The 12070-nt window shown below is 35.5% G+C and overlaps 1 protein-coding gene across 1 annotated transcript in view; it reads left to right on the forward strand.

Annotated features, from left to right (window-relative positions):
• The window catches only part of TAFA2 (TAFA chemokine like family member 2), a 588983-nt gene that overhangs the window by 559337 nt on the left and 17576 nt on the right, over positions 1-12070 (forward strand). The window lies entirely within an intron of this gene.

A 12070-nucleotide genomic window follows, 5' to 3' on the forward strand; every position in this document is an offset into this window, starting at 1 on the left:
AAAATAATGGCTGAAAACCTCCCTAACCTGGAGAAGGAAACAGACACATTCAGGAACCCTGGAGAGTTCCTAATTAGATGAAAACCAAATAACCCAATCTATACACATTATAATTAAAATGTCAAAAGTTAAAGACAAGGAGAGAATCTTAAAAGCAGCAAGAGAAAAACAACCTGTTATGTAAAGGAACCCCCACAAAACTATCTGCAGTTTTCTCAGCAGAAAGGAAGTGGCATGAAATTTTCCAAGTGCTGAAAGAAAAAAAAAACAAAACTACCATCGAAGAACACTCTACTTGGCAAAGTTATCATCAGAATTGAAAGAAAGATAGAGTTTTTCAGACAAGCAAGAACTAATGAAGTTCATTATTAAACTGGCCTTACAAAAAATGTTAAAGGGACTTCTTGAAAGTGAAAAGAAGGAGCACTAATTAGAAACAAGGAAACATATAAAAGTATAAATCTCACTGGTAAAAGGTAAATATATATAAAGGGTAGTGAATTAATTACTTATAAAGTTATTACTTAGAATAAAAGATAAAAGTAGTAAAAATAACTGTAACTACAACAATTAGTTAAGGGATACACAAGATAAAAGGATGTATAATGTGACATCACAAACACAAAATGTGGGGTGGGAGAATAAAAATGTAGAGCTTTAGATGTATTTGTTCTTAAGTTGTTATCAACTTAAAATAGAGAATTATAAATGTAAGTTGATATATGTAAGCCTCAAGGTAACTGCAAAGCAAAAACCTACAGACAAAGAGAAAGGGATCTGAGGACATCACTAAAGAAAGTCATCAGATTACAAAGGAGGAGAGCAACAGAAGAAGAAATTAACAGAGAGGAACTACAAAATAGCCAGAGAAAAATAACAAAATAACAGTAAGTCCATACCTACCAATAATTAAATGTAAATGAATTAAATTTTCCAATCAAAAGATATAGAGTGGCTGAATGGATTAAAAAAAAAAAAGAGAACCCGTCTATATGTTTACTACAAGACTCACTTCAGATGTAAGGACACACACAGACTGAAAGTGAAGGGATGAAAAAAATTCCATGCAAATGGAAACCAAAAGAGAGTTGGGGTAGCTATATTTATATCAGACAAAATAGACTTTAAGCCAAAGACTGTAACCGGAGACAAAGAAGATCATATATAATAATAAAAGGGTCAATGTAACAAGAGGATATAATATTTGTAGATATTTATGTACCCAACATAGGGGCACCTAAATACATAAAGTCAATATTAACAGACCTAAAGAGAGAAATAAACAGCAATGCAATAAAAATAGGGGTCTTCAATACCCCATTTTCATCAATAGATAGATCATCCAGATAGAAAGTCTATAAGAAAACATTGAACTTAATCTGCCCATTAGACCAGATGGACTTAACAGACATTTATAGAACATTCCATCCCAAAACAGCAGAATACACATTCTTCTTAAGTGCACATGGAATATTCTCCAAGATAGATCATATGTTAAGCAAGTCTGAATACATTTAAAAGGATTGAAATCATATCAAGCACCTTTTCTGACCACAATGGTATGAATAAAGAAATCACCTACAAGAAGAAAACTAGAAATTCACAAATATATGGAGATTAAACAGTATGCCAGTGAACAACCGATAAGTCAAAGAAATCAAAATAGAAATTAAAAAATATGTTGAGACAAACAGAAATGGAAATATAACCAACCAAAACTTATGAGATGCAGCAAAAGCAATTCTATGAGGGAAGCTCACAGCAATTAACATCTACATTAAGAAACAAGAAAAATCTCAAAAAACCTAACGTTACCCCTCAGGGACCTAGGTAAAAAAGAACAAACTAAGCCAAAAGTTAGTAGAAGGACAGAACTAACAAGATGCAGAAATAAATGAAAAAGAGACTAAAAGACAATAGAAAAGATCAATGGAACTAAGAGAGATTGAGAGAACAATATCAGTTATAATTTTATCCAAAAGAATAAAATACCCAAAATAAATTTAACCAAAGAAGTGGAAGACCTGTACACTGAAAACTCTAAGATATTGATAAAAAGAAATTGAAGAAGATGCAAATAAATGGAAAGATACACCATGCTCATGGGTTGGAAGAATTAATATTGTTAAAATGTCCATATTACCCAAAGCAATCTGTAGGTTTAATGCAATCCCTATTAAAATTCTAATGGCATTTTTCACAGAAATAGAACAAACAATTCTAAAGTTTGTATGGAATCAAAACAAAAGACCCCAAACCAAATAAAGCAATCTTGAGAAAGAAGAACAAAGCTGGAGGCATCATGCTTCCTGATTTCAGACTGTATTACAAAATTATAGTAATCAAAACAATATGGTATGGCCATAAAAACAGACACATAGTTAATTGGAACAGAATAGAAAGCCCAAGAATAAACTCATGCATATATACCCAGTTAATTTACAACAAAGGAGCCAAAAATATACAATGGGAAAAGGATGATCTCTTCAATAAATTGTGGTAGGAAAACTGGACAGCCACATGCAAAAGAATACATACATACGTAAAAATTAACTCAGAATGGATTAAAGACCTCAATGTAAGACCTAAAACCATAAAACTTCTAGAAGAAAATATAGACAGTAAGCTCCTTGACAATAGCCAAGATTTGGAAACAACCTAATTGTCCATCATTGGATGAATGGATAAAGAAAATGTACATATGTGTGTATGTACATAGATACACACAAACACTTATATACATATATATATACATATATACACACATACAAACATATATACAGATACAATCATACAATGGAATATTCAGCCATAAAAAGAAGGAAATCTTGCCATTTGGGACAACATTGATGAACCTTGACAGCATTGTGATAAGTGAAATAAGTTAGACAGGGAGCGACAAATACCATATGATCTCTCTTATATGTGGAATCTAAAAAAAACCCCAAACACCAAGCTCATAGATACAGATACAGACAACAGATTGGTGGTTGCCAGAGGTGGGGGTTGGGAGTGGGCAGAATGGGTAAAGGATCAAAAAGTACAAACTTCCAGTTATAAACAAGTCATGGAGATGTGATGTACATCATGGCGACTACAGTTAATAATACTGTAGTGCTTATTTGAAAGTTGCTAAGAAAGTAAATCTTAAAAGTTCCCATAACAAGAAAAAAAATTGTAACTGTGTATGTGATGTTAACTAAACTTATAGTGGTGATCAGTTCCCAATGTATACAAATATTGAATCATTATGTTGTGTACCTGAAACTAATATAATGTTATATGCTATATGTCAATTATACCTAAATAAAAATATCTAAAAAGTTTTTTAAAAGAAGTAATATCTTTCTATATGCCTAGAGGATGTTTTTCATGTGTGCAGTTTGGCACTCTCTATGTAAATTTGCGAGATTTTTTTTTTACTCTGTGTATAGTACCTATCAGTAGACATGGTATAACAAAATCATATCTAAATTATTCATTTGTTAGTCGTTTATTGAACATATAGTCAATGCCAGTCATTGTGTCAGGAACTAGATATCCAAAGACAAATATAGGCACAATATTTCTGCTGAATGGAGATGCCTCTTCTAATTACATATTGTCTTGTCCTATGTACAGTAGAAGTTTTGACATTTTTTTCTGGCTACTTTCTCTTCAGGCTATATTCCTCTTATATCTATCAGATAAAAGATTACTTTGGAAAGGGCAATCTTCTGAGAAGATACGTAAGGCAAGCAAGTAGTTTAAAAAGTGGTCATCTTAAATCATCTATGCCTAAAAGATGTGATTTTAATAAGAAAAGAAAACTGTTACAACACCAAAGAAAATAATCTCATTCTTTAGTCACAGCACATACAACAGAGCTAAGAAGTATAGTCATAAAAACATTGTGGAGCTCTATGCCTAGATGCTTAGCCTAATATGTAAGCAAAGAAGCTTTGTTCCTTGGGAGGGGAGTGAGCGATGATCTATGTTTAATTTAGTAGGACTTTTGCATGAAAAAAACCCCGGCACTAATTGCTGAAGACTCTAAGAAAGTTTCAAGAGTTCTATTAGCTTTGCCTTAACCACCCTCAGTGGATACATTGTCAGGAGCTACTGTCTGTCTGTCTGTTTTTACAACGGGTCCCCTTTGCTTCAGTGAGAAACTGCTGCTGTGTTCTGTTGAGAACATCTTCAAGGATGGTGTAATGATTAAGAAACCAACTCTCTAGAGTTAGGTTACTTGAGTTTTCACATCCTGATTCAGAGTAGCTAGTGGCTTTGAGCAAGTTGCTTTACATCTGTGCTCCTCAATTTCCACATCTGTGGAATTGGGGTAACAATATACTCACCACATAGGTTCCTTATTTGGATTAAATGAGTTAATATTTGTAAAGCACTTAAAACAGTTCTTGGCCAAGTGTAAAGGCTAGATGTGCTTGTTAAGTAAAATAGATAAATCAAGCAAGAATAGGCTCATAAAATGGGCCAGTTTTCTCATAACTCAAACATGAATATTATTATTCCACAGGAGTCAGTCTTGTTAAATAAATACTGTTGTAGAGGTTTCTCAAGACTTCCTTTACCACCTCCATTCACATTTAAACAAGGGCTTTAAAGAGAAAACACAGGTTCCTTGAGGTTGGTCTGTCTGTATCCATTCCCTTTTGGATTAGCTACAAAAATTCATCCTAAACCATGGAGATGGAATAGGTGGATTCCAGTGCCTGTAATGGCCACAGGATCTGGGCCATACCAGTTACCTATCACAGATGGGCCTGGTGGGAACTTTTGTAGTCATCACTTGTAAAGGTACCTTTCCCAGGTTTATGCTGCAGGAACAGAAACAGTTTCTCCTTTCGTGGCTTTTCAGCAACTTCTTTTTTGGACTTATTGAAGCTACAAAGTGAAGGAAGCAATTTTTTTTCCTACAATTGCAAAAATTGCAATTGCAACAAATTGCAGTCGTTGACATATACTCCACTGGTATTTTTATATCCACTGGTACAGTTCAAAGACAGACCCACAGAAAGTATCCCTTTATGGTTAAAATGTTAACTTGAGAGGGAGGAGGTTATGTTGGGGTATACGTGCTGAGTTGTTCGGGGGGGGCGGTTTCATTTAAATTTTTTGTGGTTGTTTGCCTGTAGCAATTTAAGGTGGGGTTAGCTAGGAGTAGTTGGCGCAACAGTAAAGGACAGTTTTATTGAAGGCTGAGCTACCCTTGCCCATTTTGCTATTGTTAATACAACATTAATGCTCCTACTAAATCACAAAAACACCACGTAGAAACTGATACTGAAAGTGTTTATAGATATTCAGCAATTAGCAGAGGCTGCTAATTCCTATTTATGGAATAACAAATACAACCTAATTGATTTTTTTTTAACCCCAGTACATTTCAGACAAAATGTGTTATAGGTAAGTTTTTGGTCTCAGGAAATAAAAAACTGTGTTAGATCTTATGTACATAATGTACCTTCTTTATAATTTATCCTTGCTGTAATATAACCTTTGAAAAGAAAGCAGATGCGGCACAGGAAATGTATAGCATTGGAAAAGACAACCATAACATCAAAGAGCCAGAAATACATTCACACTTAATGCCTTATTATATAGTTAGAGTCCATATTTTATGAGTGGAATAATGAGAATAATCTTGAGTAGCTAAACTTTGTTTTTTAAAATATTTATTTCAAGTACTGATCGAAAGTGTTTGTTAGGATTTATTGTATTCTCACTACAGGCATTATTGCATTTAACCTTCGCAGTAGTGTGAAGAGATAGGGATTATCTCCATGTGTAGGGAAGAGAACTGAGGTTTTTTGGTAGTGAAATAACAGGGACACACAGCTGATGAATAGCTAACTCAAGATAAGCCCATGCCTTGCTGACGTTCTTAACCACATGCTCTTAACCATTGCTTATAATACTGCCTACCTGATTCTCTGAAAATCCTAAATTCATCATTTTCTTCATCATCATCAGCAGCAGCAGATGAACATTCAGTACGAGTCAAACATATTACCTCTTAGACAACTTTTAATTATTCATGGTAAAGAAAATTTTTTTTAATTAGGGGAAATTGAAATTCATAGACAAGTTTAGGCAAAATTGGGGAAAATTCCATTATAGTAGAATTTTCAATTATAAACTAATAGAAATAACCAAAAAAATTCAGTAAATGAACCCTATACTTAAGAGAGTATTAGTAATTAGTTTTGAAATAGATCTAAATTTTGTTAGAAGCCTCTTTGCCTTCTTATTATAACAAGTCTTTTATCTCAAAGGTAATAGTCTATGCCATGGCTTTAATTGATTCTCAGAGTTCATGATCTTGGATTACAATACTAACTGATAATATTATAGTCAGTTTTTCACATTACAACTTCTGTGTCTGATCTTTATGATGGATAAGTTGAAGAAGTTAGTACAGAGCTATATCTAGGAACCCTTCTTCAATGCCAGCCTTAAAAATTTATTAGCAACTTGATGTGATTTAATGGGTTTCAGAAACGTTTTAGGCTTCAAGGTATGTTCCTTTTTTTGCCTGAATTCCAGTGGCTCATATTCTTATATCAGACAGTCACTCATTCATAGCTTGAAGATTTCAACATTCAGGAGTTATTTACCAAAATTCAAATTTCCACAATAAGGGTAATTACTCTATGTAGGTGATAATATAATTTATTGTCCATATTAGGACTTATTTCCAGGATAGACCCAACAGGAAGTCAGGACAACAGGTGTAAATCAGGACTATCCAAGGCAAACTGGAAAATATAGTCACCCCAAGTGTAAGTAACTATTAATTAATTTCTTTTTTAGCATTAGATGAAAGTAAGTTTGGAGAGAAGACTCAATCTAAACATGATTATAATGCAGAGGTGCTATGTGGGTAAATACCAAAGATAAATTTCAAATGTTACATGATTTGTTGCATGACTAATCAACACCAAGTTCAGTGTTAAAACTGAACCCACGTAACTTGACTTTCACCTTTAGTAATGGGTATTTTGTAATATGGTTAAAGTACGCCTTCTTCTCCCCTTCCCCCAAAAGGAGATTGAAGAGCGTAACAAAATATGAGGTAGTATACTTGGAGGCTTTGAAAAGCCAACAAGAAAGTGGAAAACTTCTTGTCCAGAATCTAGGGGAGGATGAAGACCAAGAGAGATTAGTCCAGTTTGGAGTTACTAAACCCATGGAGGTTATTGTCAGTGTTAGAGAGAGTACAAAAGAAAGAAGTCAGAAGAGGAGAGGAAAAAGGAATGTAGTACAAGTGGAATAAATAGCAAGTACTTGGTAGTTAGTAACCCAAATGTATCAGTGATTATATCAAATGCAAGTGGCCTAAATGATCCAGTTAAAAGGCAAATACAAGGATTGTCAATCTGGATCAAAAATTCAAAACAAGTATATGCTATTTAACAGGGGTGCCTCTGAACTATAAAAATACAGGAAAACTGAAAAAAAAATTTTAGTTGTTTATTTATTTATTTATGGCTGTGTTGGGTCTTCGTTTCTGTGCGAGGGCTTTCTCGAGTTGCAGCAAGCGGGGGCCACTCTTCATCGCGGTGTGCGGGCCTCTCATATCGCGGCCTCTCGTTGCGGAGCACAGGCTCCAGACGCGCAGGCTCAGTAGTTGTGGCTCACGGGCCCAGTTGCTCCGCAGCATGTGGGATCTTCCCAGACCAGGGCTCGAACCCGTGTCCCCTGCATTGGCAGGCAGATTCTCAACCACTGCGCCACCAGGGAAGCCCTGAAAATTTTTTTAAATGGAAAAGATGCACTATGCAATCACTAACCTAAAGAAAGCCAATGTAATAATACTAGTACTAAAGAAGAATTTGTGACAAAAGTTATTGCTAAGGAGGGACATTTCCCAATGATAAAAGGTTTAATTCCTCATGATACCAAGAAACTACATGATAAGTGACTTACTGCATACATTAGTGATTGCATGCTACTTCCATTTTTACTAGAATAAGTAAAAATAACATTAAGTTCTCACTATCATCAAGTGATATTATAAGCACTTAATACATATTAGTTCACTTAATCTTCACAGCCACCTCATGAGATAGGCTTGATTATTATCTCCATCTTACAAATGAGGAGATTGAGAAATGAAGAAGTTGCCCAAAGTTACATAGCTAATAAGCAATGGAGCTGGGATGAACCCAGGCAGTCTAGCCTCTAAGTTATGAGAATAAATATTTGAGTAGGAAAAGCATAAATAGATCAAATAATTTTTGGCTTTTCCTCTGGTACACATTTCAAATGAGTTTGCCGTGGATGGAGTTAACACCTATGCTATTCTTTTCCCTGTGCTTCAGATTTAGTTTAGATTCTTCTCCATCTCTGCCTTTCAGAATCCTCTAAAAGCAGAGATATGGCATTTTTTCTCATGACGAAACTCACATTTCTCCTTAACTTCAATATCTCAAGAACAGCTGAATAGTAGGAGGGAAGGGACATCCCTTCAAAGCTTTTCTCACAGACAAGAAAAGCTAAATGCTACAATGGAGGGATGAGTGACCTTCTTCTTCTGGATTGGTTTTCTATACTAGGGGATGTCTCAATTTAGCTGGAGTATAAGTGAATGTAAGTCATGTATTCAGGAATTCTTTGCCACCAATCAGTGGAAAACATTTGCCAGGAAAAGCCGCTGCTTCCCCTGTGCGTGCACACACACTCACTCACTACCCTCTCCTCCCTTAAAACTTTGCAAGACTTCACTGTCTAAACAGAAAGAACAGTAGCTTCTAGGGCTTATGAAAAGAAGTCATCGTGGTCTCTTTCAGATATCCATTTAGGCTCTATCTAGTTCCAACTTCCAGGAATGAGGCTTCTGAAGGGAGGAGGATTTGAAGCCATGTGTGTTTCTGGTCACTTCAGTGTGGTTCCTTTTTGTGCACCCATGAGAACAAGGATCATATCTGTGTTTGCCCACTTTTATCCTAGTAACATGGGAGCAACAACAACACTTGCTGAATAAACAAAGAAATAGATGAACGAATGAATGTACGTCTCTGACCTCATCTACTACCGCTCTCCTCCCTGCTTACTCCAGTGCCACACCTTGCCTCTCTTACTTTTCTTGTCTCAGCTCATTTGCACATGCTGTTCCTTCTGCCTGAAATGCTCTTCCCCTAGCTGTCAGCTTGATGGCTCTCTTATCTCTATAGGTTTTAACTGAAGTCTCACTTTCTCAGCAAGTCTTCCCCATCTATGCTAACTGAACTTGCACATCCCTGCTTCAAAAATCCCTCTTTCTCTTGACTTTATTTTTCTCTTGGCATGGCCTAACATATCTTTTTTTTTAAATTTTTTATTTATTTTTTTATACAGCAGGTTCTTATTAGTCATCCATTTTATACATATCAGTGTATACCTGTCAATCCCAATCTCCCAATTAATCACACCACCACCACCACCCCCTGCCGCTTTCCCCCCTTGGTGTCCATATGTCTGTTCTCTATATCTGTGTCTCAATTTCTGCCCTGCAAACCAGTTCATCTGTACCATTTTTCTAGATTGCACATATTTGCATTAATAAACGATATTTGTTTTTCTCTTTCTGACTTAGTTCACTCTGTATGACAGCCTCTAGGTCCATCCATGTCTCTACAAATGACCTAATTTCATTCCTTTTTATGGCTGAGTAATATTCCATTGTATATATGTACCACATCTTCTTTATCCATTCATCTGTCGATGGGCATTTAGGTTGCTTCCATGACCTGGCTATTGTAAAGAGTGCTGCGATGAATATTGGGGTGCATGTGTCTTTTTGAATTATGGTTTTCTCTGGGTATATGCCCAGTAGTGGGATTTCTGGGTCATATGGTAATTCTAGTTTTAGTTCTTTAAGGAACCTCCATACTGTTCTCCATAGCGGCTGTATCAATTTACATTCCCACCAACAGTGCAAGAGGGTTCCCTTTTCTCCACACCCTCTCCAGCATTTGTTGTTTGTAGATTTTCTGATGATGCCCATTCTAATTGGTGTGAGGTGATACCTCATTGTAGTTTTGATTTACATTTCTCTAATAATTAGTGATGTTGACCAGCTTTTCATGTGCTTCTTGGCCATCTGTATGTCTTCTTTGGAGAAATGTCTATTTAGGTCTTCTGCCCATTTTTGTTTGTTTTCCAATATTGAGCTGCATGAGCTGTTTATATATTTTGAAGATTAATCGTTTGTCCATTGATTCATGCAAATATTTTCTCCCATTCTGAGGGTTGTCTTTTCGTCTTGTTTATGGTTTCCTTTGCTGTGCAAAAGTCTTTAAGTTTCATTAGGTCCCATTTGTTTATTTTTGGTTTTATTTCCATTATTCTAGGCAGTGGATCAAAAAAAAGCTTGCTGTGATTTATGTCAAAGAGTGTTCTTCCTATGTTTTCTTCTAAGAGTTTTATAGTGTCCGGTCTTACATTTAGGTCTCTAATCCATTTTGAGTTTATTTTTGTGTATGGTGTTAGGGAGTGTTCTAATATCATTCTTTTATATGTAGCTGTCCAGTTTTCCCAGCACCACTTATTGAAGAGACTGTCCTTTCTCCATTGTATGTCCTTGCCTCCTTTGTCATAGCTTAGTTGACCATAGGTGCGTAAGTTTATCTCTGGGCTTTCTATCTTGTTCCATTGATCTATATTTCTGTTTTTGTGCCATATTGTCTTCATTACTGTAGCTTTGTAGTATAGTCTGAAGTCAGGGAGTCTGATTCCTCCAGCTCCCTCTTTTTCCCTCAAGACTGCTTTGGCTATTCGGGGGCTTTTGTGTCTCCATACAAATTTTAAGATTTTTTGTTCTAGTTCTGTAAAAAATGCCATTGGTAATTTGATAGGGATTGCATTTAATCTGTAGATTGCTTTAGGTAGTATAGTCATTTTCACAATATTGATTCTTCCAATCCAAGAACATGGTATATCTCTCTATTTGTTGGTATCATCTTTAATTTCTTTCATCAGTGTCTTATAGTTTTCTGCACACAGGTCTTTTGTCTCCTTAGGTAGGTTTATTCCTAGGTATTTTATTCTTTTTGTTGCAATGGAAAATGGGAGTGTATCCTTAATTTCTCTTTCAGATTTTTCATCATTAGTGTATAGGAATGCAAGAGATTTCTGTGCATTAATTTTGTATCCCACAACTTTACCAAATTTATTATCTCTAGAGGTTTTTTGGTGGCATCTTTAGGATTCTCTATGTATAGTATAATGTCATCTGCAAACAGTGACAGTTTTACTTCTTCTTTTCCAATTTGTATTCCTTTTATTTCTTTTTCTTCTCTGCTTGCTGTGGCTAGGACTTCCAAAAAGTGTGTTGAATAATAGTGGCAAGAGTGGACATCCTTGTCTTGTTCCTGATCTTAGAGGAAACGCTTTCAGTTTTTCACCATTAAGAATGATGTTTGCTGTGGGTTTGTCATATATGGCCTTTATTATGTTGAGGTAGGTTCCCTCTATGCCCACTTTCTGGAGAGTTTTTATCATAAATGTGTGTTGAATTTTGTCAAAAGCTTTTTCTGCATCTATTGAGATGATCATATGGTTCTTATTCTTCAGTTTGTTAATATGGTGTATCACATTGATTGATTTGCATATACTGAAGAATCCTTGCATCCCTGGGATAAATCCCACTTGATCGTGGTGTATGATCCTTTTAATGTGTTGTTGGATTCTGTTTCCTAGTATTTTGTTGAGGATTTTTGCATCTATATTCATCAGTGATATTGGTCTGTAATTTTCTTTTTTTTTGTAATATCTTTGTCTGGTTTTGGTGTCAGGGTGATGGTGGCCTCATAGAATGAGTTTGGGAGTGCTCCTTCCTCTGCAATTTTTTGGAAGAGTTTGAGAAGGATAGGTGTTAGTTCTTCTCTAAATGTTTGATAGAATTCGCCTGTGAAGCCATCTGGTCCTGAGCTTTTGTTTGTTGGAAGATTTTTAATCACAGTTTCAATTTCATTACTTGTGATTGGTCTGTTCATATTTTCTGTTTCTTCCTGGTTCAGTCTTGGAAGGTTATACCTTTCTAAGAATTTGTCCATTTCTTCCAGGTTGTCCATTTTATTGGCATAGA

Source organism: Balaenoptera physalus (assembly GCF_965194825.1).
Source record: "Balaenoptera physalus genome assembly, chromosome: 13".
NCBI classification, from domain to species: Eukaryota; Metazoa; Chordata; class Mammalia; order Artiodactyla; family Balaenopteridae; genus Balaenoptera; species Balaenoptera physalus.